The sequence below is a fragment of the Pan paniscus genome, chromosome 3 (genome assembly GCF_029289425.2).
Source record: "Pan paniscus chromosome 3, NHGRI_mPanPan1-v2.0_pri, whole genome shotgun sequence".
NCBI lineage: Eukaryota > Metazoa > Chordata > Mammalia > Primates > Hominidae > Pan > Pan paniscus.
In genome coordinates, this window is record NC_073252.2 from 125,109,600 (window position 1) to 125,133,357 (window position 23,758).

Sequence of the window (23,758 nt, forward strand, 5' to 3'; positions counted from 1 at the left end):
ACAAACAAATAAAGGCTTATTTTTCTCACTTGGCAGGAAACCTGGAAAAAAAAACAGTTACGTACTTCAGCTGCTCTACGATCTCAGCAAGTATCTAAAGGCTTTTTTTTCCACCTAACTGCCATGTTTATTATACTCACAGTTTTGTCATTTAATATTGACAGAATAGTTGAAGTAGCTCTAAGAAATATGTTTTCACACCACTATTACAAGCAGGAAGAAAGAGAAAAGAACAGCACAGTACCATACCTGTCTCTTTTACCAGGAAAAAAAAATCTGAATAATCACCTTATAAGAACTTCTTAAACATCATTGGCCAGAACTAAGTCATATGGCCACCTCTAGCTGCAGAGGAGATTGAAAATTGCTACTAGATTAGCCAACACACAAAGTCTGCGACAGACACTTCTTAAAAACCCATAAAAAGATGTAAGGTACCTAGCAATAAATTTAATAAAAGATGTGCAAGAACTTAATGGAGAAAATAATAACAATTTATTGAAAGACATAAAAGAAGACAAATATATGGAGTGATCTATTTAGAAATAGAAAAAAATCAATATTGTGAAGGCAGCAATTATCCCTTAATTAACATATGAATCAATGAAATTCCAATCAAAATCCCAACTTCTTATAGAAATTCGAAGTTTGTCATAAATTTCACTAACTTTAGTTACATCTGATCACCTCTAGAGACGGATGGAGCAGAAAAGGAAGGATAGTGAGTTTTGGGCTTTATCTATAATATTTAATTTCCCTAAAAAAGGACAGGTAGCATAAGTGAGAAATATTTTGCATTGTATTAAGCCAGGTGATTTGGGAGTGCTTTGTTAATTCAGCATCAGCTAGTCTTACTAATACAGAGTGAAAGACATAAAGATTAGGGGTAAGTAGATTATAAATTAAAATTAAGATGTAAAAGTGCAAGCCAACTCTCATATGAATCAAATATGAGTCCATCTATAAAATGGAAAACAAAGTAATAAGCATATTACCTTGTAATATACTACACAAAAATATCTCCATTTTATGTTACCCAAATCTTCATTAAAATGGGTTTTCAACTATGCAATGATTAACCCTCAGAAGCTATGGATTGGTAGAAAAAAGCAACATGCCATTCCTATCAAACTGACAATGACATTCTACACAGAACTAGAAAAAAATCTATCTTAAAATTCATATGGAACCAAAAAAGAGCCTGAATAGCCAAGACAATCCTAAGCAAAAGAACAAGGCTGGAGTCATCATGTTACCCAACTTCAAACTATACTACAGGGCTACAGTAACCAAAACAGCATGGTACTGGTACAAATACAGGCAGTACAAATACAGGCACACAGACCAACGGAACAAAATAGAGGACCCAGAAATTAGGCCACATACCAACAACCATCTAATCTTCGACAAAGCTGACAAAAACAAGCAATAGGGAAAAGATTCCCAAGCCAATAAATGGTGCTGGGATAACTGGCTAGACATATGCAAAAGATTGAAGCTGGATCTCTTTCTTATACCGTATACAAAAATAAACTCAAGATGAAAAACCCAAAACTATAAAAACCCTGGAAGACAACCTAGGCAATACTATCCTGGATATAGGAGTGGGCAAAGATTTCATGACAAAGACACCAAAAGCAAAAATTGACAAGTGGTATTTAATTAAACTAAAGAGCTAATGCACAGCAAAAGAAACTATCAACAGAGTGAACAGACAACCTACAGAATGGGAGAAAATTTTTGCAAACTGTGTATCAGACAAAGGTTTAACAGCCACCATCTAAAAGCAACCTAAACAAATTTACAAGAGAAAAACAAACAATCCCATTAAAAAGTGGGCAAAGGACATGAACAGACAAACTCAAAAGAAGACATACATGTGGCAATAAGCATATGAAAAAAGCTCAGTATCACTGAAAATTAGAGAAAGGCAAATCAAAACCACAATTAGATACTATTTCACACCAGTCAGAATGCCTATTATTAAAAAGTCAAAAAATAACAAATGCTGGTGAGGTTGTGGAGAAAAGGAAACACTTATACATGGTTGGTGGGAGTGTAAATTAGTTCAACCATTATGGAAAGCAGTATGGTGATTCTTCAAAGAGCTAAACACAGAAGTACCATTCAACCCAGAAATTCCATTACTGAGAATACACCCAGAGGAATACAAAGCATTCTACCATAAAGACACATGCACACATTATGTTCATTGCAGCACTATTCCCAATAACAAAGGCACTGAATCAACCTAAATGCCCGTCAATGACAGACTGGATAAAGAAAATGTGGGACATATACATGATGGAATACTATGCAGCCATTAAAAAGAATGAGACTGTGTCTTTTGTGGGAACATGGATGGATGTAAAAGTGCAAGCCAACTCTCATATGAAACAAATATGACTCCATCTATAAAATGCAAAACAAGGTAATAAGCATATTACCTTGTAATACACTATACAGAAATATCTCCATTTTATCAGCAACTCAAATCTAACTAATAGGAGGCTATCATCCTTAGCAAAATAATGCAGGAACAGAAAACCAAATGCCATATGTTCTCACTTCTAAATGTGAGCTAAGTGATGAAAACTTACAAACACAAAGAAGGAAACAACAGACACTGGGGTCTACTTGCGAGGGGAGGGTGGGAAGAGGGAGAGGAGCAGAAAAGATAACTATTGGGTACTGGGCTTAATACCTGGGTGACGAAATAACCTGTACAACACACCCCCATGACATGAGTTAACCTATGCAACAAACCTTCACATGTCCTCCCAAACGTAAAAGTTAAAAAAAAGAAAAAAAGCAACATGCAATCACAATATAAGATTAGATTACATTCATGATTAATAAGCCAAGCACATAAGAAGATCTTGTAGAAAACAAGATGGTGGCAGAGAGGAGGATGGAATGCAGCATAGCAGAGTTCAAAGTTTACCTTCCCTTGGAGTGGGGTTGAGAAACAGCAGAGCAGTAGCTGTCAACAACAGTATGTGCACAAGGTAGGTCTTACTGATTCTGAGAAACTGGGTGCTTGCTACGCCATCACCATTTACCACTCCAAAATAATTTACACTATCTCTTTGCTCCCATTTGTTTCCCCAGAAGCAAATAATAGAATTTAGGTTCTTGCATTAAACAGCATCCTCATCTAAAGGACTTCCTCATGTATGGGAGAAAACAGAGCTATTACCCAAGGATCCTTGATAAATATCCCTGCTTCCAGCTTTCCCACAAAGCCCACTTATTCTTAGTCCACCCCCTGACTCAGTATCTCAAATGGGTAGTTTTAATGTGAATTTGGTGTGAATCTATACAAAAATGAATCTATTTTTCTCAGATTATCTTTAAGGTCATCTTTAAGTTCTTAGCAACATAGTCAAGTAGCGAGGCTGGAAAGCGGTATAGGATAAGGAATAGCCTGAGTATAAAAGCGGCCTATGAACAAAGTAAGCAAAGCAAACGTAGGAACTGATATAGACTAAAATCAGATCACAAGTCACCTGTAAGAGAAAGAAAGAAGCAACACTAATAAAGACCTAGCAGTGGATAAGCCCAGGCAAGCAAGCAAAGAAATACATAAGGTAGTTATATGGGACTGCATTGCTTGACAAATCTTATAATATATTTAACCTAAGTAGTAATCAAATCATTGAACATGTAAAGAAAAATGCATTCTATTCCTCCTCGTCTAATACAATGATGAAAAACTAAGTATATATATTCCAGGTGAGGGGGCAGGGCATTGGCATAATCACTCTGGGAGTCAATTACATATTGTGCATCAAAACTTTTTAGATGCTCATACATTTCCACCTAGAAATCCTGTTTCTGTTATCTTTATCATGAGGAAATAATAAGGTGCAAAATCATTACAGACAATTTATGAGAGGAAAAAATTGTATGTAGACTAAACAGCTAACAAGATAACATATTAATAATGAAACTTCCATACAGTACAATTCTTGAAACCACCAAAAATATGTAAGTGAAGACTATTGGAGAATTAGAAGTTGTCCATGACATTTTATTAAATAAAAAGGTAGATTATAAATTAGTATATGTAGTATCATCTCAATTTTATAAAACACACATATATACATTTACATTCATACCCAAACAAGTAGACACACACCTATAAAGACTGAATAGCATACATATTTGCAAAAGTCACCCACCTCTGGATGATCTTGGCAGTCTTATTTGGGCTTTTCTTTCAAGCAGGACATACCAAGTTTCCCAAGGAATGTACTAGAAAAGTCCCATGTTGCTGTGTCTTGTTTTGTGGAGTGAAGCACTGCAGCTGAGGGGAAGGACTACAGTGCTCAAGTCACAGAGGGACACCACCCTGTGGTGGGAGTGGGGCTATATTTTGTAGAGAAAGAAAGAGGCGATAGGAGAGACTAGCAGAAGATAAGACAGATGATTAGAGAATATTTTAAGAGGTTTTGTACTGTGCTATGCTCTTCTGTCACCTCATGAGAATTTCAGTAAATGCTGCAGCACTCTATAATACTTTTGGATTTGGCTTTGAGGAAAATGTTCCTTATTGAATTTGTTGATTTGTTTAGATGGAAATTTTTGGAGATGCAACAAAGTGCTGAGCCTGACCTTAGGAGGAATATTTTGAATTCATATGGGAGAAGACCAAGCCAGGCTCACGTGGCCAGACAAATCCGCGGGCAGCAATTCAAAGAGGAGAAAGAACATACAGGGTATAAGCACAACTAACTAAGCAAAATACTTACATTACTATCCAAGCCATGGTAGATCAAGCAGTAAGAGCTCACACAAAAGGTGATAGAAAGCAGACACCGAAACAGGAAAGGCAGTTGGCATTGTTGATGGCCAAAACAGATGTCAGGAACTAAGTCACTGAGAAACTTAAGTTCAAGGTAATAACCCACTTAAGCATAAGGTAAGAACTTCCACACCATAGAACTACAGTGTTAATCAGGAACCCATTCCCTGGAGAGTACAGAATATACAACAGGAGCCAAATAGTTTCAGGTGAGATTTTAAAAAGAAAACTAAATCATTTAGACACTGGAGTGCCAAAAACAGAGGACATTTACTCAAACCTAAGCCAATGAGTTGTTTTTATAGTTATAATTAGGTTCCTCTGACTTATACAAGGATTGAACCTATAATGTAAATTAGAGCTAAGACTAAAACTGAAAGGGGGTAGGATAATAGCAGATTCAGAAAAATGTGAGTTTTGGAAGCCAAACAAACTATTACACTTCTCATTTATCATGAAATTTTAAAACCAAAAAACTTTACTCAGAAGGTCAGACTCCATTTCAAAAATAAACTCTGAGTAAGAAAACAAATAAATTGCCAATTATTTCAAGATTCTGAAGTGCTCCTGCAATTTAATGCTAACCAGAACAGCATTTGCATCTATAAAAATAACAAGACTTTGCTTTGCCCCTCACCCCAAGGAATATTGACATCTGAAATATAGGGACTAGGGAAGTTAACCGAGCCTCATACAAAACTCCAGACATGGCTGCAGACATCACAAGAACTCTCCTACTGAAAAACAGAACAAAGCAAGATTGGTTTAGATAACAGCAAGGTTGAAACAGAGCACCTCACCAATAATCTTATTCCTGTTTTATCTAAAATGTACTCCAAGAAAAGTACGGGGAAAAAAACATCATTGTGTCTTGTTGACATTAATTCAAAATGCAATTATGCCCTGCATTCTGCATCTTCCAACTTGAGCCCTGATTTCTTGGGAAATCTAGAACTGAGAAAATGCATCTCAACCTACTAGAATGGCTTTTCAATACTATGTTGGCAGCCTGTGCACTAAAATAGAATAAAGAAGCTCATAGGCCTTACATTTTCCCGTAATTGAATAACAGTATGAGTCTTTGCATGTAATAGTGTAACAACATATACAGCTGTATATTCTGTAACAGGATATTGGCTCTATAAGAAGATGCACTAACTGCAAGTATAAACTGTACAAGATTAATTAAGCCCTTTGAATTTATACAGATTTTAATCTGATAACAAAAAACTGAGTGATAAAGAGAAACTAAGATAAAGTGGAGACTCCAGCATAATGCTTATGAAATTGATAAAAAATTGCAGGGTCAAAAAGGTCACCATATTGCTGTGCAGGTGCATCTATGATGCAAGTCACAGAATGAAGCCATATATAAACTCTGTATTATCTAAAGAGGGAATTTTGTATCATGTGAGAGTAGGAACTAGGTCTTATGTATCACTGTGCACCCAGTCCTGACATCAAGCGAGTGCTCATAAATTTTGTACTGAGGAAATAAATTAATGCAAGAATGAACAGATCAGGCTCTGAGCAAAAATGAATTAAGATGTGAACAGGAGCAATCTGAATAGTAAGCCTACCTGCAACTCACTTTAAGGGCACTCGTTCAGACACCAAAACCCACTCTAACAGAAAAATGTATCCCCCTACCCCAATGACACACTCCTTGAGTATTGCAGTCTTGCTTCAGATTCTGGAAGAACAGTGCCACGTATGTGGCCTAAGCTGGGCATCAGTAGGAAAATGGGTGAAACTAGAGTCAATCCAAGATGACAATGATAGTAGCCACCACTTAGAAAATGCTTGTCATGCATAAGGTACTGTCACAACCACTTTACAGTCTTTACTCATTTATTCTTCACAAAATACTTTGAGGTATATATTATTATTCTCATGTTACAGATGAGGAGACTGAGACTCATAAAGTTGAAGCTACTTATCCAACATCATAAGTAGCTAATAAAAAATAAGACTGGAATTTGAACAAGGTCTGTCTAATCACAAAGACTTCTTTCTATTACAACACTGTCTGGAATGATACAGAGTAGCTCCTACCTTCCAGCAGTTCCAAGAGACTCATTTCATTCAATCCCTTCAGGTTGATCCCAACCCTTAAAACCAATGAACTATAGTAGGGTCATGGCGGCCACCCTGGAATAGGATCCCTAGTGACACATCCAGACTTTGTCATCAAACACGTTTCATGTGTGTGAGATGATTTTTATAGCTAATTGACATTTTCTGCAATCTGGAGAGAAACTCACCAGGAGAAAAAAAAATGTATGCTGCAGGGGTCGGGGGAGTGGGTAGGTAGGAGAGGAAACTAAGAAAAATAAGAGGGCAAGGGTACAAAGGGAACAGGAGAACCAGAGGCCAAGACAGACACCAGATTATTATTTGAACGCTGTCACTCTGCTAAATGAAACCTGAGACTCTAGGGTCTTTGAAAAGTATATGTGAAGAAATGAGAAACCTTTGCCAATAAACCAAGTAAAAATAAGCAGCTACAACAGTGTAGCCCATTGTTTGGAACCTTCTTTAGTCTACTTACTAAATTTAAACATGACAGCCAGTTTTATAAATTTTTTCCACTGCTTTTTTATTTCTGTTTTTTAATGCAGGTTGAAATTGGAACTTTCTCTGTTCCTTTTCTCCACCTTCCAAATAAGTCCTAATAACAGATTTCCTCAGACCCTACATCACCCACGATGCTTACACATGCCCAGCTATGTTTCTAAAGGTCTTTGGCCCACTTTTTGTTGTCTGATTATCTCTTTTTGACTTTATCTTGCCCTGTCATTACTTTCTTTACCTGAAGGAAGCTATATTTAAGCAGTTTGTCTAGAGGTACTTACATTTTCTGCAGTTAAATTAGACTGCTACGAACTCCAAAACTAAGGCTTCAGCATGACATTAGTTTGGTATAGTTTTAATTTTGACCTTCAAATCACTTTACTCAACTGTTTGTCTACCCATCTTGGACCAAGTGGTTGGCCCTGTCAGCCCTGCTCTGGCTGGCATGCTGGATTTCCTTACCACCTCTCCCCTGCCATAACCACTCTGTGACGTCATGTAGCATTAATGTTACTATTCATTAAGTGCCAAGCACTGGGCAAGGTGCCATTCCACAATAATGGACAAACTCCATAATCTCTTTTCTTCCCTCATGTACCCAGACTAAAGAGCATTCTCTAAGAGTTAAGAAAGTGTGTGAATGGTTTCCACCACAGATGCACACTGTACAGTGTAAGTTGGGCTCTTAAGTTTGTTTGGAAGTTAATTCTTTCATTCATACCTATCAATATTTGCTCAGCGTCTACCATGTGCCAAGCATAATTCTAGGCACTAGAAATGTGATGAATAAATGAATGAAGCAAATCCCTGCCATGATGAAGCTTACAATTTATGAAGAAGACAAAAATATATAACATGTCAAGTAATAAGCATTATGAAGGAAAGTAAAGCTGGGATTCATCTATATTTGCTCCGTGAAATATTCCCTTTGGGGGTTCTTCCCATCCTGTTCTCTTCCATCATCCCTGCAATCCTACATGCAGTTCCTTACATCTCTGTAGATTACATTTCCTTCAGTTTTACAGATAGAGACAGAAGGGGCAAGTCATCATTTATTCTCTTGACTCATCTACATCTCAAAACATCTCTGTATCTTCACTCATTGTAGCAAGAAGAATGCTGTCAGTTGCAAGTAAAAGCAAACCCAACCCAAGCTGGCTGATATAATAATGGAAATTTATTGGCTTATATCATTGAAAATTCTAGAGGCAGTCAGGCTTTGGGCACATGGCAAAAGTTCCAGTTCTTTTTATTTTCTCCATTCTGCCCTTTTCTCTGGGTAAGTGCCGTCCTCAAGCTAGCTTCCCTTGATTGAAAGCTAGCTGCCAGCAACATGCTCACATCCTGGGATTGAGAGTGTGTCCCTTTTATAGCATCATAGAAAATCCTGAAGACCACTCTAGCTGAACCACCACTGAGACAATCACCAAGAAATGCCATGGGTTGACTGGATTGAGTCTGAACCTATCAATGGAGCAAGGGAGATGGGAACCAAACTCCAACCAAAGGTGGGGTCAATTCCACCAACCTGCATGGCTGCAACATGGTAGCATAAATAATAAGGAGATCACCATGATGTCCCCTTTACTTATTTTTTTCTCCATATCATAATCCTGGAGAAGCAGAAACCCTCCTCCTTGCTAAGACAATTCTTCTCCCCCACATTTGTTCCTACCTGTATTCTGGGAACTTGCTTTCCTCTCTTTTGGATGTTCTTGCCTTCCGACTGTTTTTCCCTCTGTCTACAAAGACACTTATGGTTTACCCTTATTCTGTGAAATCTTGCCACAAAACTGGTCTTTATCAAGTCATTCTCTCTCTATTGTCGATTACCAAATATTGTGAAAAAGAAATCTGCACTCTAGTTTCCCTTTCTAATAACCAGTATAGGTCCAGATTTTGTGGAGCTGCATGGGGTGGCATGGTTAAAAGAATATAAAACTATGAAAACAGTATTAAGTTGTAAATGAATATTTAATTTAGAAAGGAAATCACAGTAATTTATAAATTTTAAAAAACTGAAAATATCAAACATTCCAAAAGAATACAATATTTTATAACTGCCTGACCCACCTCTATAATATTATCTTACCAATTTTTTGACTGCATAACATTTGACCATATCTTATGACAATGATTTTTATAATCTTGTTTTCCATAGAGAGAATATTTATAAAGCTAAATCTGTCATCCTATAGCATTTTTGGTCAATATTTGTTTACCATTGATAGTTGGGAAAATTTCTTTCCATTTTATAATTCTTAATACGAAAGTCATGTAAACTTTAAGATCATCAAATTTGAGAAAGACTCTATCAAGTTTCTTTCATATATGAGCAATTAAATATCAGGGAAATTCAAATTTTCTTCTACAAGAAATAATTTCAAATCATCTTTAAACTGACTACACATTTTAATCTGTTCATTGTTGATGCCTGTTGTGATACCATGAGTTCTACATCCTCTTCTTTGTTCTATATCCTCTTCTTTGGTGACAGTATATTGTGTCAAGTCAGCAATACTTTTAAATCTTACTGGAATATGTTTGTATGAAGCATTATCTCTTCATTAATTAGATTATCAACTAACCCAAGGGAGTGCATTTATTACTTGCATTCAAAATTTATCTCTTCACATTGATAAACTATTGTATTTGTTATGATCTGAACACTTTTTTGTTAGAATTCACTTCTCAATCTTAAAATAATTTTTCTTAGTTTCAATGCCCACCTTTATCACTTTTTTTCATAGTCTATTAATTTTTGTCTTCACATTCTCTTCTTTAAGAAGTAAATTTAAACATGACAAAAGAGGGTCCACTTTACAAATGTCCTAACCAAGAGCCTATAAATTTTCACCTATTTCATTGAAACATTCTTTTTCCAAAATACAGTTAAAATTTGAGCTTTATGAACTTTTTCAATGACTTTTACAACTATTTTGCCCTATGGTTTCTTTTGAAAGTCTCTGAACATGTTTTTAAATTCCATTATACCCAGCTTGAAAGGCTGGGAACAGCATATTGTTATACCTAGAAATCTAACTCAGCTCAAGTTGAAGCTATGTAATCTATGGGACACACCAGAAAACATGGAGCTATTGCAAGATATCAAAATAGTAAATCTTAAAAAAACAATTCAGGAGCTATGGGCCAGCCTTTTCTTCAATAGGATTAAGAAAATGTGTTGCACACAACACACAGCCCATCAATGCATGATGTTTTTAAAGTGTGCTTCTGCACTTCTGCTTTCGTCCTTGCTGTTCATTACAGCTCTACTGTCATTGGATGGGTGTCATGACTGGTTACGACTGTCCAGAACTTGCTCCATTTTGTCGGATAAAGTAACAGGTAGTTTTCAATTGGTGAAAAAAGTTATTCAGTTTGGTTTCTAGAAATTTGTGTTATAATTTGGTATAGAAACTATGTTAATGGTATGGTATTTGATGTCTGCTTTATCTATTTTGCTTCCTTTATTTTATATACATTTTCTCTCATTTATCAATTAATTCTTCAAAAATGTTTTGGATACATGCCACTTTTTTTCTTTTGAAATTTTTCCAAGTTGTCAAGGGAAAAAAGTCACATTGAATAATTAGTTTGATGATATCCATAACCTTTCCTTGATTTAAAGAATGCCACTTCTCATCATATCTGCTGAAGGAGAAACCTCTTTCCATTTAATTTTTAATAATCATAACTACTCATTTTAGTTCCTCAAAATAATGAGTGTTTGTTCTTGTCTACATCTTCAGACATTGTTCTAGTGCATTTTTATCTAGTTTTTGTAAAATTCAAGTAAATATAACCTTCTTGTATTCTTATGAGTAGAATTTCATGACTTTTCAGATTTCTCAATGTAGTTACCCATTTGAAACCCAAGTGACCTAAGTGATATCTATCTTGTTGAAAATAGCTTACAAACAAAACATATGCATCCTTAGTTTTGGAATAAGTGAGCTAAGATCTATTCAAAATTTGACTTTATTTTTCTTTTCAAAATGTCCAGTTGAGCAACTTGTCTTTTGTCCCTTGTATGTTTTGCTTGATTCACTGAAAATTCTTTAGGGATCACAGTTTTGAAAAAGCAAGCTGTCTTTTATTAAATAGTATTGCATGAAATTATTGCTTAATATACCAAGAAAAGGTGAAAAATTGCAAGACCTATTAAAATGAATTCATCAATATGACGCTGATGCTGATCTTTGGGTATGCTCTGTTGACCATACAAATTGTGTTCTTCACTATTCTTTTCTTCTTCCCAATGCTGTGTTATTTCCTCTTTCAAAGTATCCTGATTCTCAAAATCTTTAGTTTATCTTCTGATAAATTTTTATTATCTATATTTTTGACTCATTACTTCCTTATTGTTATGATTCAACCATCACTATATTTAGTTTTGATATTTTGAAGCTTCTGAGTTTCTTTCTTTCAGTGTGCTTTTTTGACTTCTACTAGGATATTTCTTTCTTATCATACTTGAATTTTGGAATAGCCATTTTTATGAAACAATTCTACGAAATAAATCTGAAATTAAGGGATACATAAAAGCAATTCAAATAAATGCTTACATTGCTGCTACATTGAATCGTGCTACATAATTGTGTAATCAAATTATTTTTCCACTATCTACTTTAATTAATGTGTATCATACACTTTTGTCAGGTATATGCTAAATCTTTTAATACATCTCTTCAGTGGCAATTGCCAAGGAACAGTTGTAGTAATCATAACTCAAGAAAAACAAAGTAATCAAGGGTTTAGATGACTTTAGGATGAGGACTTAGATCACCCATCAAGAAAACAAGCCAGATCAGCTACAGTCTGGGACAAATATAAGGGAAATCTAAACTGAATAGTAGAGGAGAAAAATGAAAACTATTAATTGTGTCCTTGAGACAAGCTTCACTAGCAAAAACTATAGTTTGTTTCTTTAATCATCTTTTTTTATTTTTTATTTTTTTGAGAAAGTCTTACTATATATTGCCCAGACTGGTCTCAAACTGCTTTTTAATCAACTTTTTTTATTTTTTATTTTTTTGAGAAAGTCTTACTATATGTTGCCCAGACTGGTCTCAAACTCCTGGAATCAAGCCATCCTTGCTTTGCTTTATCCCAAGAGTTAAAATTTTAAGTTTTCACTCAACCTTTTGAGTAGCTGGGATTACAGGTATATGCCACCAAACCCAGCTCACTAATCATCTTGACTCAGGATTTTTAGAGGATGGCAGCTGGCTTTGCTTTGAAGAAGACTGAAATTTTACCTCTCCTTATAATAACAAATAAAGGTATCTTTTTCTCTCAAAATGAAGGCCCTATACTATCATATAGGAACTAAATATCATGAGAGAGCACATGTACACCTGTATCAGAAGGATTTATGTACAACCTCTGATAAATCCAGTTTCCAGGAACTTGCTACTTGCTCAGTTAAGTTTCTTGTATATTCAATAAGTTCCCTTACCAAAAATGAACAGAATTAATTTTTTAATTCTTTTTTAAATTTCTTTTTTTTGGAGCAGAGCCTCACTCTGTCGCCCAGCACGTGTATTCTGTTTAAGAAACATTTATTTGGAAGGAATAAAGAAAAAAATAGCTTTATTGAGGTATAATTGACATGTAATACACAGTGAATATCTAATGTGTACAATTTGATAAGGATTTTGTTTTTGTTTTTGTTTTGAGATGGAGTCTCACTCTGTTGCCCAGGCTGGAGTGCACAGGCACGATACTGGCTCACTGCAACCTCCACCTCCTGGGTTCAAGCAATTCTCCTGTCTCAGCCTCCCAAGTAGCTGGGATTACAAGTGCGTACCACCACACCCAGCTAATTTTTATATTTTCAGTAATCCCACTCCCTGAGATCACACCACTCCCAGCCTTAAATTTCAACTTACATTTTAGATACAGCAAGTACATGGGCAGGTTTGTTACATGAGAATATTGTGTGATGCTGAGAGGTATAAATCCCACCACCCAGGCATGAGCCTCGTACCCAATAGGTAGTTTACTTTTTTTTTTTTTTTTTGAGAAAAAGTCTCACTCTGGTTGCCCAGGCTGGAGTGCAGTGGCACGATTTCAGCTCACTGCAACCTTTACCTCCCAGGTTCAAGTGATTCTCATGCCTCAGCCTCCCGAGTAGCTAGGATTATAGGCACCCGCCACCACGCTCGGCTAATTTTTGTATTTTTAGTAGAGACAGGGTTTCACCATGTTGGCCAGGCTGGTTTCAAACTCCTGACCTCAGGTGATCCACCCACCTTGGCCTCCCAAAGTGCTGGGATTACAGGCATGAGCCAACGTGCCCAGCCCCAATAGGTAGTTTTCAACCCATACCTCTCTCTGTTTCTCGCCACTGTAGTAGTTCACAGTGACTATTATTCCCATATTTAAAGTTACTCTTTTTAATAGACACTTGCCACATATCTTTCACATGATATAACAATATTCAAGGAATTAGAACATAATAAAGTGACTTACTTCTCATACCCCTCTCATAACAATTCATTGTTCATTATTATGAAGCCATTTGGAGATGTTGTATTGGCTCCAGTCATCACTGTGATCATTAACTATCAAGGTGTTGGCAAAGTATAGGAGTGACAACTAATAGTGACTTATAGCAACTGAATGCTGGATGTCAGAAGTTTTTATAAGTTTTTCCCTTTTTATTTCAAGAAAACAGAGCGAGAAACCCTATGATACATAGTCCTTCAAAATGAAGCTGATGTCTTCCCCAGGAACAAAGAATATTCTCAAACAATATGTCCCACTAGGGTCCAATGCAGTAGAGAAAAAGGCACCAGTACACGCAAAACGTAGCAGATTTGTTCCCATGCAGTTACTTGCTACTAGGCAAGTACAAAATCAGTATCACTTTTCCAGTTCCCTATCATTACTAAAAGAACATTTATCTTTTGTATCTTTGTGAGGTTTTGCTATAACCTTCCTGTGTGGCTACTTTCCAGTTCTCTTAATACTTTTAATTCACATAATTGAATTATATATTCTCCTGTAAAATTTTACCTGGAATTCAGGAGGTATATGGTAATTACTTTCAATGATTCATTCCTCAGCATTTTTTCGTTATTTTACTTAACCTATTCTTCAAAACTAAATGTTAAAATTACTTTTTAGTTTCAAACTACTTGAAACACTGCATTATCCTTTCACTTTTTCCTGTCTTAAAGAGAACAGGCAGTCGGTCACAGTGGCTTATGCCTGTAATTCCAGCACTTTAGGAGGCCAAAATGGGAGGATTGCTTGAATCCAGGAGTTCTAGACCAGCCTGGGTGACACAGTGGGACCCAGTTGCTACAAAACAATTTTAAAAATAGCTGGGTGTTGTAGAACACACCTATAGTCCCAGCTACTTGGGAATGCTGAGGTGTGAGAATTGCTTGAACCCAGGAGGATAAGGCTGCAGTGAGTCATAATTGCATGACTGCACTCCAGCTTGGGTGACAGAATGAAACCCCATCTAAAAAAAAAAAAAGAAAAAAAAGAATAGTCCTTTCCAAACTAGGATAAATTGTAATCTTTCTGCATGGCAGCTTCTGTACAACATAGTCATCCATATCTAATAATCATTTTAATCAGAAGCCATTGGTGATATTCTCCCAGCCAAGCTTTATGATCTCCACAGTCCCTTAGATCTACTTCCTATGGCTATTCCCCAGCAAGAAGGCCCATCACTTGTCTGGTAATCTTCTCTCTGTTCCAAATCAGTCATAATTCTCACCTCAGGGTAAACTGACAGACCCCTAAGAAGACAAATTGGCCGTCAGAAGTAGAATCTAGAGCTCCCATCAAGACAATGACACTGATAAATTCCTGCAGGGGTAGTTTTAAATGTCCGTCATTTAAATTAATACAAATATCGCAGTAAAGATTTGCTTTGGGAGAGGCTATCAAAGGCAAAATAAGAATAACTGGTTTGAAAGGAGGAGTTGGGTGTGTTTGTCTGTTTGAGCACCCAAATCCCCCTTGTGTAGCCCTTGCAGAAAAGCTGTATCACTTATGTGAAGCAGTCAACACATATGTTTTTCCTTCCTTTTATTTTTTTTTTTTTTGAGACAGAGTCTTGCTCTGTTGCCCAGGCTGGAGTGCAGTGGCGTGACCTCTGCTCACCACAACCTCCGCCTCCCGGGTTCAAGCCATTCTCCTGCCTCAGCCTCCCTAGTAGCTGGGATTACAGGTGCATGCCACCACGCCCTGCTAAGTTTTGTATTTTGAGTAGAGGCTGGGTTTTACCGTTTTGGCCAGGCTGGTCTTGCACTCCTGACCTCGTGACCCACCCACCTTGGCCTCCCAAGGTGCTGGGATTACAGGCGTGAGCCACTGCGCCCAGCTGCTTCCATCTTAATACAAACATTCACAGGAGAGGATTTATTGACTCTTATTTAAAACTTAGACTAAAAGTGTCACTGTTACCTTTCTTATATTTTTTTCTTCAAATAAAACACATCTCCATTTAAAAGTAAGAGCTTTCTTCCTACTAAAGGTATTAGGAATATCCAGAAGTAAGTGAGAGGAATAAAGTGAGTGATTATGTGTTGCTTATCTCAATCTTCAATGCAGGCATGGAGGGCCTGTCTAACACAGTCACTTTGGCTCCCTCGATTTGGTGTCTTGGGAAGAGTGTCTCAAAGTCTGACAATGTTTGGTTTCCATCCCAACCATGGGAGAAGCACCCTAAAATTGATGTGCTTTTCTTCTTACCTTAGATCTACAGGCCTTCTCTGGTTCCTATGCTTTTTAATGTCCTTCAGTTCTGAGTCCGCAGTTGGCCAATAAATTTCACTTTTTACTATTTGCCAGAGACTGTTCTTATTGCAACTAAAGAAGCTAAACTTAATAAAAGAAGGAAATTTGGATGCAGAATAGTCCATACTAGTTGCCTAAAATCACTCTAATATAGCAGTTAAGAAAAAATTATTTAGGCAGATAGTGAGGGTAAGGAAGTCCTCAGTAAGATTTTCCTTTTAATGAAAAGCAGCTCCAAAACCATTTTCTTTTTTAACAAAGAGCAGCCTGTAAAATTGAGCTGCAAACATAGACAAGCAAGCTAGAAGCCTGCACGGATCAATGCTGGCACCTGTGCCAATAGGAAAAGTCATGTGTAAAATGGCAGCTCCATATTCCCTTCTCTTTGCCAAACCACGTGCACTGCAAGGAAAAGACAACATGGCACTAGCCAGGCAAAGACCCCATTGCATAATAAGATTAGGTTGGGGCAACCAGCTTCCTCCAGTGCTATGTAAACATCACAACTCATCCAACCAATCTGTGGGCCCTATGTAAATCAGACACCACCTCTTCAAGCCTGTCTATAAAATCCAATGCACTCCACCATGGGCCAGAAGTCCCATTCTGGTGCCTCCCCTCTCTCTCAAGACAGAAAGCTGTTCTCCTTTCTCTTTCTTTTGCCTATTAAATCTGTGTTCCTAAATCCACTTCTTGTGTCTGTGTCCTTGATTCCCTTGGTGTGAGATGATGAACCCTGGGTATTTACCCCAGACAACAATACCACTTCAACTCCATGTTGGCAAGTGCCTGTGCCATCTTTGCAGCAGGCTGTCTTAACTTCAAATTTTGGAGAAAGAACAAGCATGAATCATGTATTTCATTTCCAGTTAAAAATTAACTCCCTTGCTCATAGCCTGAATTCTCCTTGGTGTTAATTTTTTCTAGCCTATGACCCTAACAAGATGGACACTGAACTACATGAAGTTAATTAGAATTTTTTTCATTTTAATTGGATTGAGAATTAGTTCATTAGAAAAATCACTGACTCTTCACGGTTATATCCCAAATGTCCAACAGGAACATTAATAAAATATTTTAAGAGGAGCAGTGACCAGAAGAAGTCAAACAGGAATCACAACTATCATGTGAAAAAGCTGAAGAAATCTGTTTGTTTACATGTTTGATTGTTTTAAGCAAAAGAAAATTTAAGAATCCATAATGGGTTATCTTCAAATATGTAAAATGTTATCAGCTAGAAGGGTCAAAACTTAGAGTAAAAGGTAAATATTATAAGATGCCATATTTAGTTCAGTGTGAGAAATGCTTTTCAACTACAATTTTCTTAAAAGAGAACTAGCCACAGAGCAAGGCAAAAAGTTTTCTATCCCTGGAAACATTTAAGAGGCATAAGAGACATTTGTAAGGAAAGCTAGAGAATTCAGCTATTTCTATGTGCCTCAAACTAAAATTTCAGTTGCTCTGTTTCACATTCACAAAATAATGCTATCTAATAGCTATTAAAACTAAAATATATTTCATGCAGGATAATCACGTATAAAAAGTAACAAAGGAACTCCTCCTGAAAATTACCCCCAAATGTTGTATACTTTAGCTTTTGATTTCCTTTCTAGAACTGTACTGCTTGGATTCATGCCTTGCATGTTAAATATAATTTATTTTTCACATATGATTTACAAAATAAATTGCCATTTTTGAACAGGAAAAAAAAAAAGTCATCTAGGACAAACCATAGCAGATGCACTTACTTATACTTTGAGTTGGCAAATCCAAATGGCCTCATCTCAAAGAAACAGGAACAGTTTATTGGCTGAAGTTTTCTTATTAATCTGAACCAAATTTTTCTACCATCATGTCCATTATGGAAGATTTTGGTTCTTCATTTACAGTATTTAGGAAGGGTGGTAAGCGATGATTTATGCAGTGGTTGATAAAGTAATAATATGATTTTCTGCATTTCATGGGCAGTAAAAGAACAGTTTAAAAAATTGTTTTATAACAGCAGTTTAATTTGTTACGGTATTGTAGTATTTTTCTAACCATGCCTCCAAAGGCCCTGGATGTGATCTATGCATAGCATTGATGCTAACTCTATAGAGCACAAAACTACAGCAAAGGAGATGGATTGGCAGCAGCAAACAGCCAGAATTAATGGTATTTTTCAGTCCTAATTATTCTCACTCCTTGCCTCTTTCCACCAATTTTGACTTTTTTTAACACCCATTTATTATAAAGGATTTGACAAAGGATACAGATGAAGAGATGCATACAGTGAGGTATGTGGGGAGGTGCATGGAGTTTACCTGCCCTCCCTGGGCACACCACCCTCCAGGAACCTCAATGTGTTCAGCTATCTGGAATCCCTCGAACCCAGTCCTCTTGGGTTCTTACGGAAGCATTCCTTCCTCCAGAGTGACAGGTGGGACCCTCTCACCAGGTCTTAAGCCCCACTGATTAGAGTCTTGCCTTGGGGCAGGTGAAAGGAAGGCAAGAGAGAGATGCTGTTTCCTCAGGCCCGGCCCTGAGGCCTAACACACCTGACACAATAACAGAAGACTGTAACAAAGACTATGGGAGTTATAAGTCAGGAACTGTGGATGAAAACCAATACATTATCAGAACACCATAGGACAGCCCCTTCTTTCCAACCATGGATCCCTTACAGCATAAGAATATGCACAATTATTAACAATTAGTCCAGTCCATCATATTGTATGAATGTCTCCCAGGGTGAGACTACTCAGGCTTGCAGGCTTTCTTTCAATCTTACCAGGTTCCGAAAGCAGGCATGATCTCAGCAAACACACAGCTTCACCCTTTCAGGCAGCAAGAATAATTGAGCTTTTGCTCCAAGACTCTTTTGAGTTGTTAATGTAATATTGAAATTCCCTCAATTCATAACCCACTTATTCATTTCTTTACTCTCAGCTACTGTTTCTTCTTCTTCCCATTAATACCCAAACTTTTTTACCTTTGGAAGGGACATTAGAATCACCACCGTGCGGGTCTATATTGCAGGCAGCAATACCAGTCTAGCAAGTGGCTCCTCCTCAGTCCACCCAATTCAGATAGGGAAAGGTTACATAGTGAGCTCTTTTTACCACCAGACAACATAGCTGTATTCACTGTGAGCCCCAGTTCTGCTAGATGGGGTAAAGACACAACCCATCCCCATCAGGCCCTTAGGAATTCCAACATAAGGTTTAAAACAGTTACAGTTTATTGCTTAGAAATTTTCTCTGCTGCCAGCACTTAAAATTGCAGCCCTGGTCCTAGGACTACTGTATCAGGTAGAGGAGAAAGGGGGAAAAAATGGGGAGAAGAAAGAAAAAAATGTATAGTTTTTATACCAGTGCACTGCTCCCTTGGTAAGAATTCCATAGTATACTAGCAACCTCCCCACTCCCTCCTCCCCAGATCAACCAGAAAATCAGAAAAATCTAGTGGAACACTAGCCCCACTGATGTTGAGGGTGAGCACACACTTGTGAAGGTGTAAGCCAGACCTTCATGCTTTCATCGCCCCCTCGTTTAGGTGACCAGTGTTTCAATTTCCTGTTCTGTTTCTCTATCAAACTACTACTCTAAGGAGGACTTCTCTCTGCCCCTTGTTGGACATTATGGGCTGTACAGTGTGTTCCCTGCTCTGAGGAAAGGATGGTCATCCATCTAAGTTCATGCAATATCTTCTGTTCTCGTTTTTTTTGTTTGTTTGTTTGTTTGCTTTTTATGGCATTTGGCATTTTCATCTTCCACCAAGTAAGCAAAGCCCAGTCCAGAATCAGTGCCTATTCCTGTCAAGACTCAAGTTGTTCTCCCCCAGGGCTACCAGCATCAGTCTCACTTGCCAGCTGTGTTCAGAGCCTTCCCAGCAGGAAGCTGCCTCATAGCCATGGGTAGTCTCTGTCTCTCTTACTGACAAACAGAACAGTCTTTACTGGCATTTTGTGCCTAAGAGGGTACAAAAGGAACATGTCTGTACTCAGCCCATGCCTGTACTGCTGCAGTACCCCCACACCCTCCCATTTCATGGACCCAGGTGGACACCTCAAGGAAGCACATCAGCATATCTGCTTGCAATTTTCATATTTTTATAACTAAAAATACTCTCAAAATTGACTCACCATTAAGAAAATACCCTTGATATAATACCTACACGTATCAAATACATGTCTTATTATGCACGGATTGTCAAACTTTACAAAGGAATAAATTGAACTAAACCCATTACAAATATGCCAGAAAAATTTGTGTCCATGTTGCCTCCATGAAGTGTCATATCCACAAATGATTTAGGGAATTTAACTCATTAACTTAAATAATTAGAAATTAATTGACATGGGGCGATGAAGGTAACCAAAGAATGCCATGTCATCCTAACTTACATCAAGGCAATGCCGAATCAATTTTCAGTGTTCCAGCAGTATGATACCAACCAGTAATTTAACTATTATTTATAAAATTAAACATAGAGACCAACATACAGATGTCAATCATTTGCCTTTATGTGGACTGCTTACTTAAATTACCTGCTCACTTGAAAATATACAAAATGTATGTTTAGTAAGAAATCCTTCACTAACTTATCCTTAAGTTTTTAAAAATATGTCTATTGTTATAATGTCCATATGCCTTTAAAACAATTATTTTCAAATAACTTGACGAAGAATCAGATGACAAAGTTAGTAATTTAGCCTACCGAGTTATTCACTACCTTTCAAGATTAACAAATTCTGAATACACAGAAGAAAACAGGAAGAAAAAAGGAATTCTCTATTGCATTGTAAATGACATAGACTTATTCTCTTCTTCCAGATTTAAAACTCACAGCCCCAATCGTCTTGACAGAGAAAGAACGTAAGAAAGAAATTGAGCAGACCTTGCTAAGACTATTAGAAATCCAAGCAGGCACCCTGCAACCTGTCCTAAACCAAAAATAAACAGGGCGCATTCTCTGTCAGACTGCCTCTGGCATGCCATGTTCAGCGTTCTTTTTTTTTTTTTTTTTTTTTTTTTTGAGACAGAGTCTCACTCTGTCGCCCAGGCTGTAGTGCAGTGATGCGATCTCGGCTCACTGCAAACTCCGCCTCCCGGGTTCACACCAGTCTCCTGCCTCAGCCTCCCGAGTAGCTGGGACTACAGGTGCCTGCCACCACGCCTGGCTAATTTTTTTTTTTTTTTTTGTATTTTTAGTAGAGACGGGGTTTCCCTGTGTTAGCCAAGATGGTCTCGATCTCCTGACCTCGTGATCCGCCTACCTCAGCCTCCCAAAGTGCTGGGATTACAGGCGTGAACCACTGCGCCCGGCCCCCAGTGTTTAATTCTTAAATGTTGTTCAGCATTTAAGGACATCAACAAATAGGAATATATTCTCAGGTAAGTGGTCAGGTGGAAAGTCATGTGAAGCTATGTCAAGAGGAACAGTTGAAGGAAGTAAGATTTTAGTTTGGAGTAAGAAGAATCAGCAGAACAGGGAGGAGTCATGATAAGTGTTTTCAATGCTGGAGGCTTTTCATGAGTAAGAAGGTTTAGAGTTTTTAGTATGTTAAGAAGCTACAGGAATACAAAATTATCCCAATAAGAGAAAAACATTTTAAAATTCAAAGATGTTTAAAAATTACACTGTCTACCACTGAGACTATTAAACCACTTTCACCGGAACTATTTGTGTAAGCTAGATAATTACTTGCCAGAGATGTTACAGCAGGAATTCAAGCAACAGTTGATGGATACCTGAGCTGTATGAGTTTCACAGTACTTTTTAAATATTAAGATTCTGAATTCTAAAATAGAAATGCTATACTCTCAGAGGTTTCCCCATCTTCCTAAAAAGGGATCCTCATTATTCCTTTAGAGAATCTGTTATAAGTACAGTAGAAAATAGGACTTAGAGTCAGAAGTCACAGAAAATTGAAAGATAAAAGGGTGAAGATGTTTTATAGAGATCAGCACACACAAAGAGAGAGAAACCAAAAAACCAAAAAATCACTTCCAAGTCTTAACTGGAATTAACAAAAGCTTTGAATGAAAGCATAAAGAATTAACATACCAAATCTCAAATGTAAATGTTGTATTTATAAAACACAACTGTGTGGTTGGCTAACTCAAGGATGCGTTAAAGTAGACATAACTAGACAGATAACAAAAGACAATGTTATGAAAGCAGACCAAGAGTTTTTCCAAATTTCCTATCAAATGAGCCCTGGAAATTTTCTTTATTGTTTGAATTTTTTTTACAATGAAAATAAACATTATAATAAATACAATAAGACCATTTTCATTAAAGAAACAAATGGCAGTTTTAAAACATTCCTCCAAATTTCTTGATAATCCTCCCCTTCAAAGGTGTGTTTGATGTCCCCTCGCCTCAAATGTGGACTCTGTGGCTCATTGACCAGTAGAATACATCAGAAGTAATGGGGTGCCAGTTTCCACACCCAGGCTTTAACAAAATTGGCAGCTTCCACTTCCTGACTGTTGGGACACTTTCTCGGAACTCAGCCACCAATTCTATAAGGAAGTTGAAGTGCTCTACAAAGAGGCCCATATGGAAAGGAACTAAGGTGCTTGGCCTTTGGCCCCAGCTGAGCTCCTTGCCAACAACCAAAGCCAGCACGGAGCCATGGAGTGAGTCATCTTGGAATTGCCCCTCCAGTCCCTTGTCAAGCCACCCAGCCGACACTCTGGAGAAAACATGAGCCTTTCCCACTGCAGGATTAAGGGCTAAATAATAGTTGTTTTTTAAGCAACTAAGTTTTGGGATAGGTTATTATGCAACAACAGATAACCAGAATCAAAACTAAAACTGGCACTGGCCCACATGCATCTTACTTAGAAATTTTCTCTCCTTAATCATCTACTGCTCTCTGCTACTTAGACCACTGATTTTGCAAGTGTTGTATCTTTGTCTATTGGACCTCTTTTCCTGTATTTTACTGATACAGAGTATACTATAAGGCATATTTTCAAAAGATATAAATGAATTTGTTATAACTTTGATCTGAACATTTTATAGCACTCTGAGATCATTATAGATATTGAAGAATTAATCACAAAATGAATACAGGAATCATCATATCCAGGAGCCAGGGGAGTTATGGGACAGTGAATTTATCCCCTCACACAAAGTCATCCAGAGTTTTTCTTGCTCTATACCAGAAGAATATTTGAACTACAAAAGATTTTAGATAGAGATAGATAGATAGATAGATAGATAGATAGATAGATAGATAGATAGATAAATCGATCATTTGGTCCATTCCATGATATTTAAAAATATATATCAAACAATAAATGAGCCACAGAGATGGGTCTATAATTTAGGTATCATGACTCTCCTCTAAGTGTGTTTTCACAACACACAAATGCTTTTTAAAAAACAAACAAAATAAAAATTAATATAAAGGTAAAATCTATAAAAGTTTATTTAGATCTACAATAACAGTCCCCAAGAATTTATGTATTTCCTATGGTTAATTGCTCTTGGCTAGGTACCATGAATGATTATATAGTCTCTGCTCCACAGAAGTTCATACTGTAAAGTACACATACCTTAAACAATTACAGAACTATGATGGGGAAGAGTGAGCCAAAGAAAGAGAAGGTTCAGAAGATT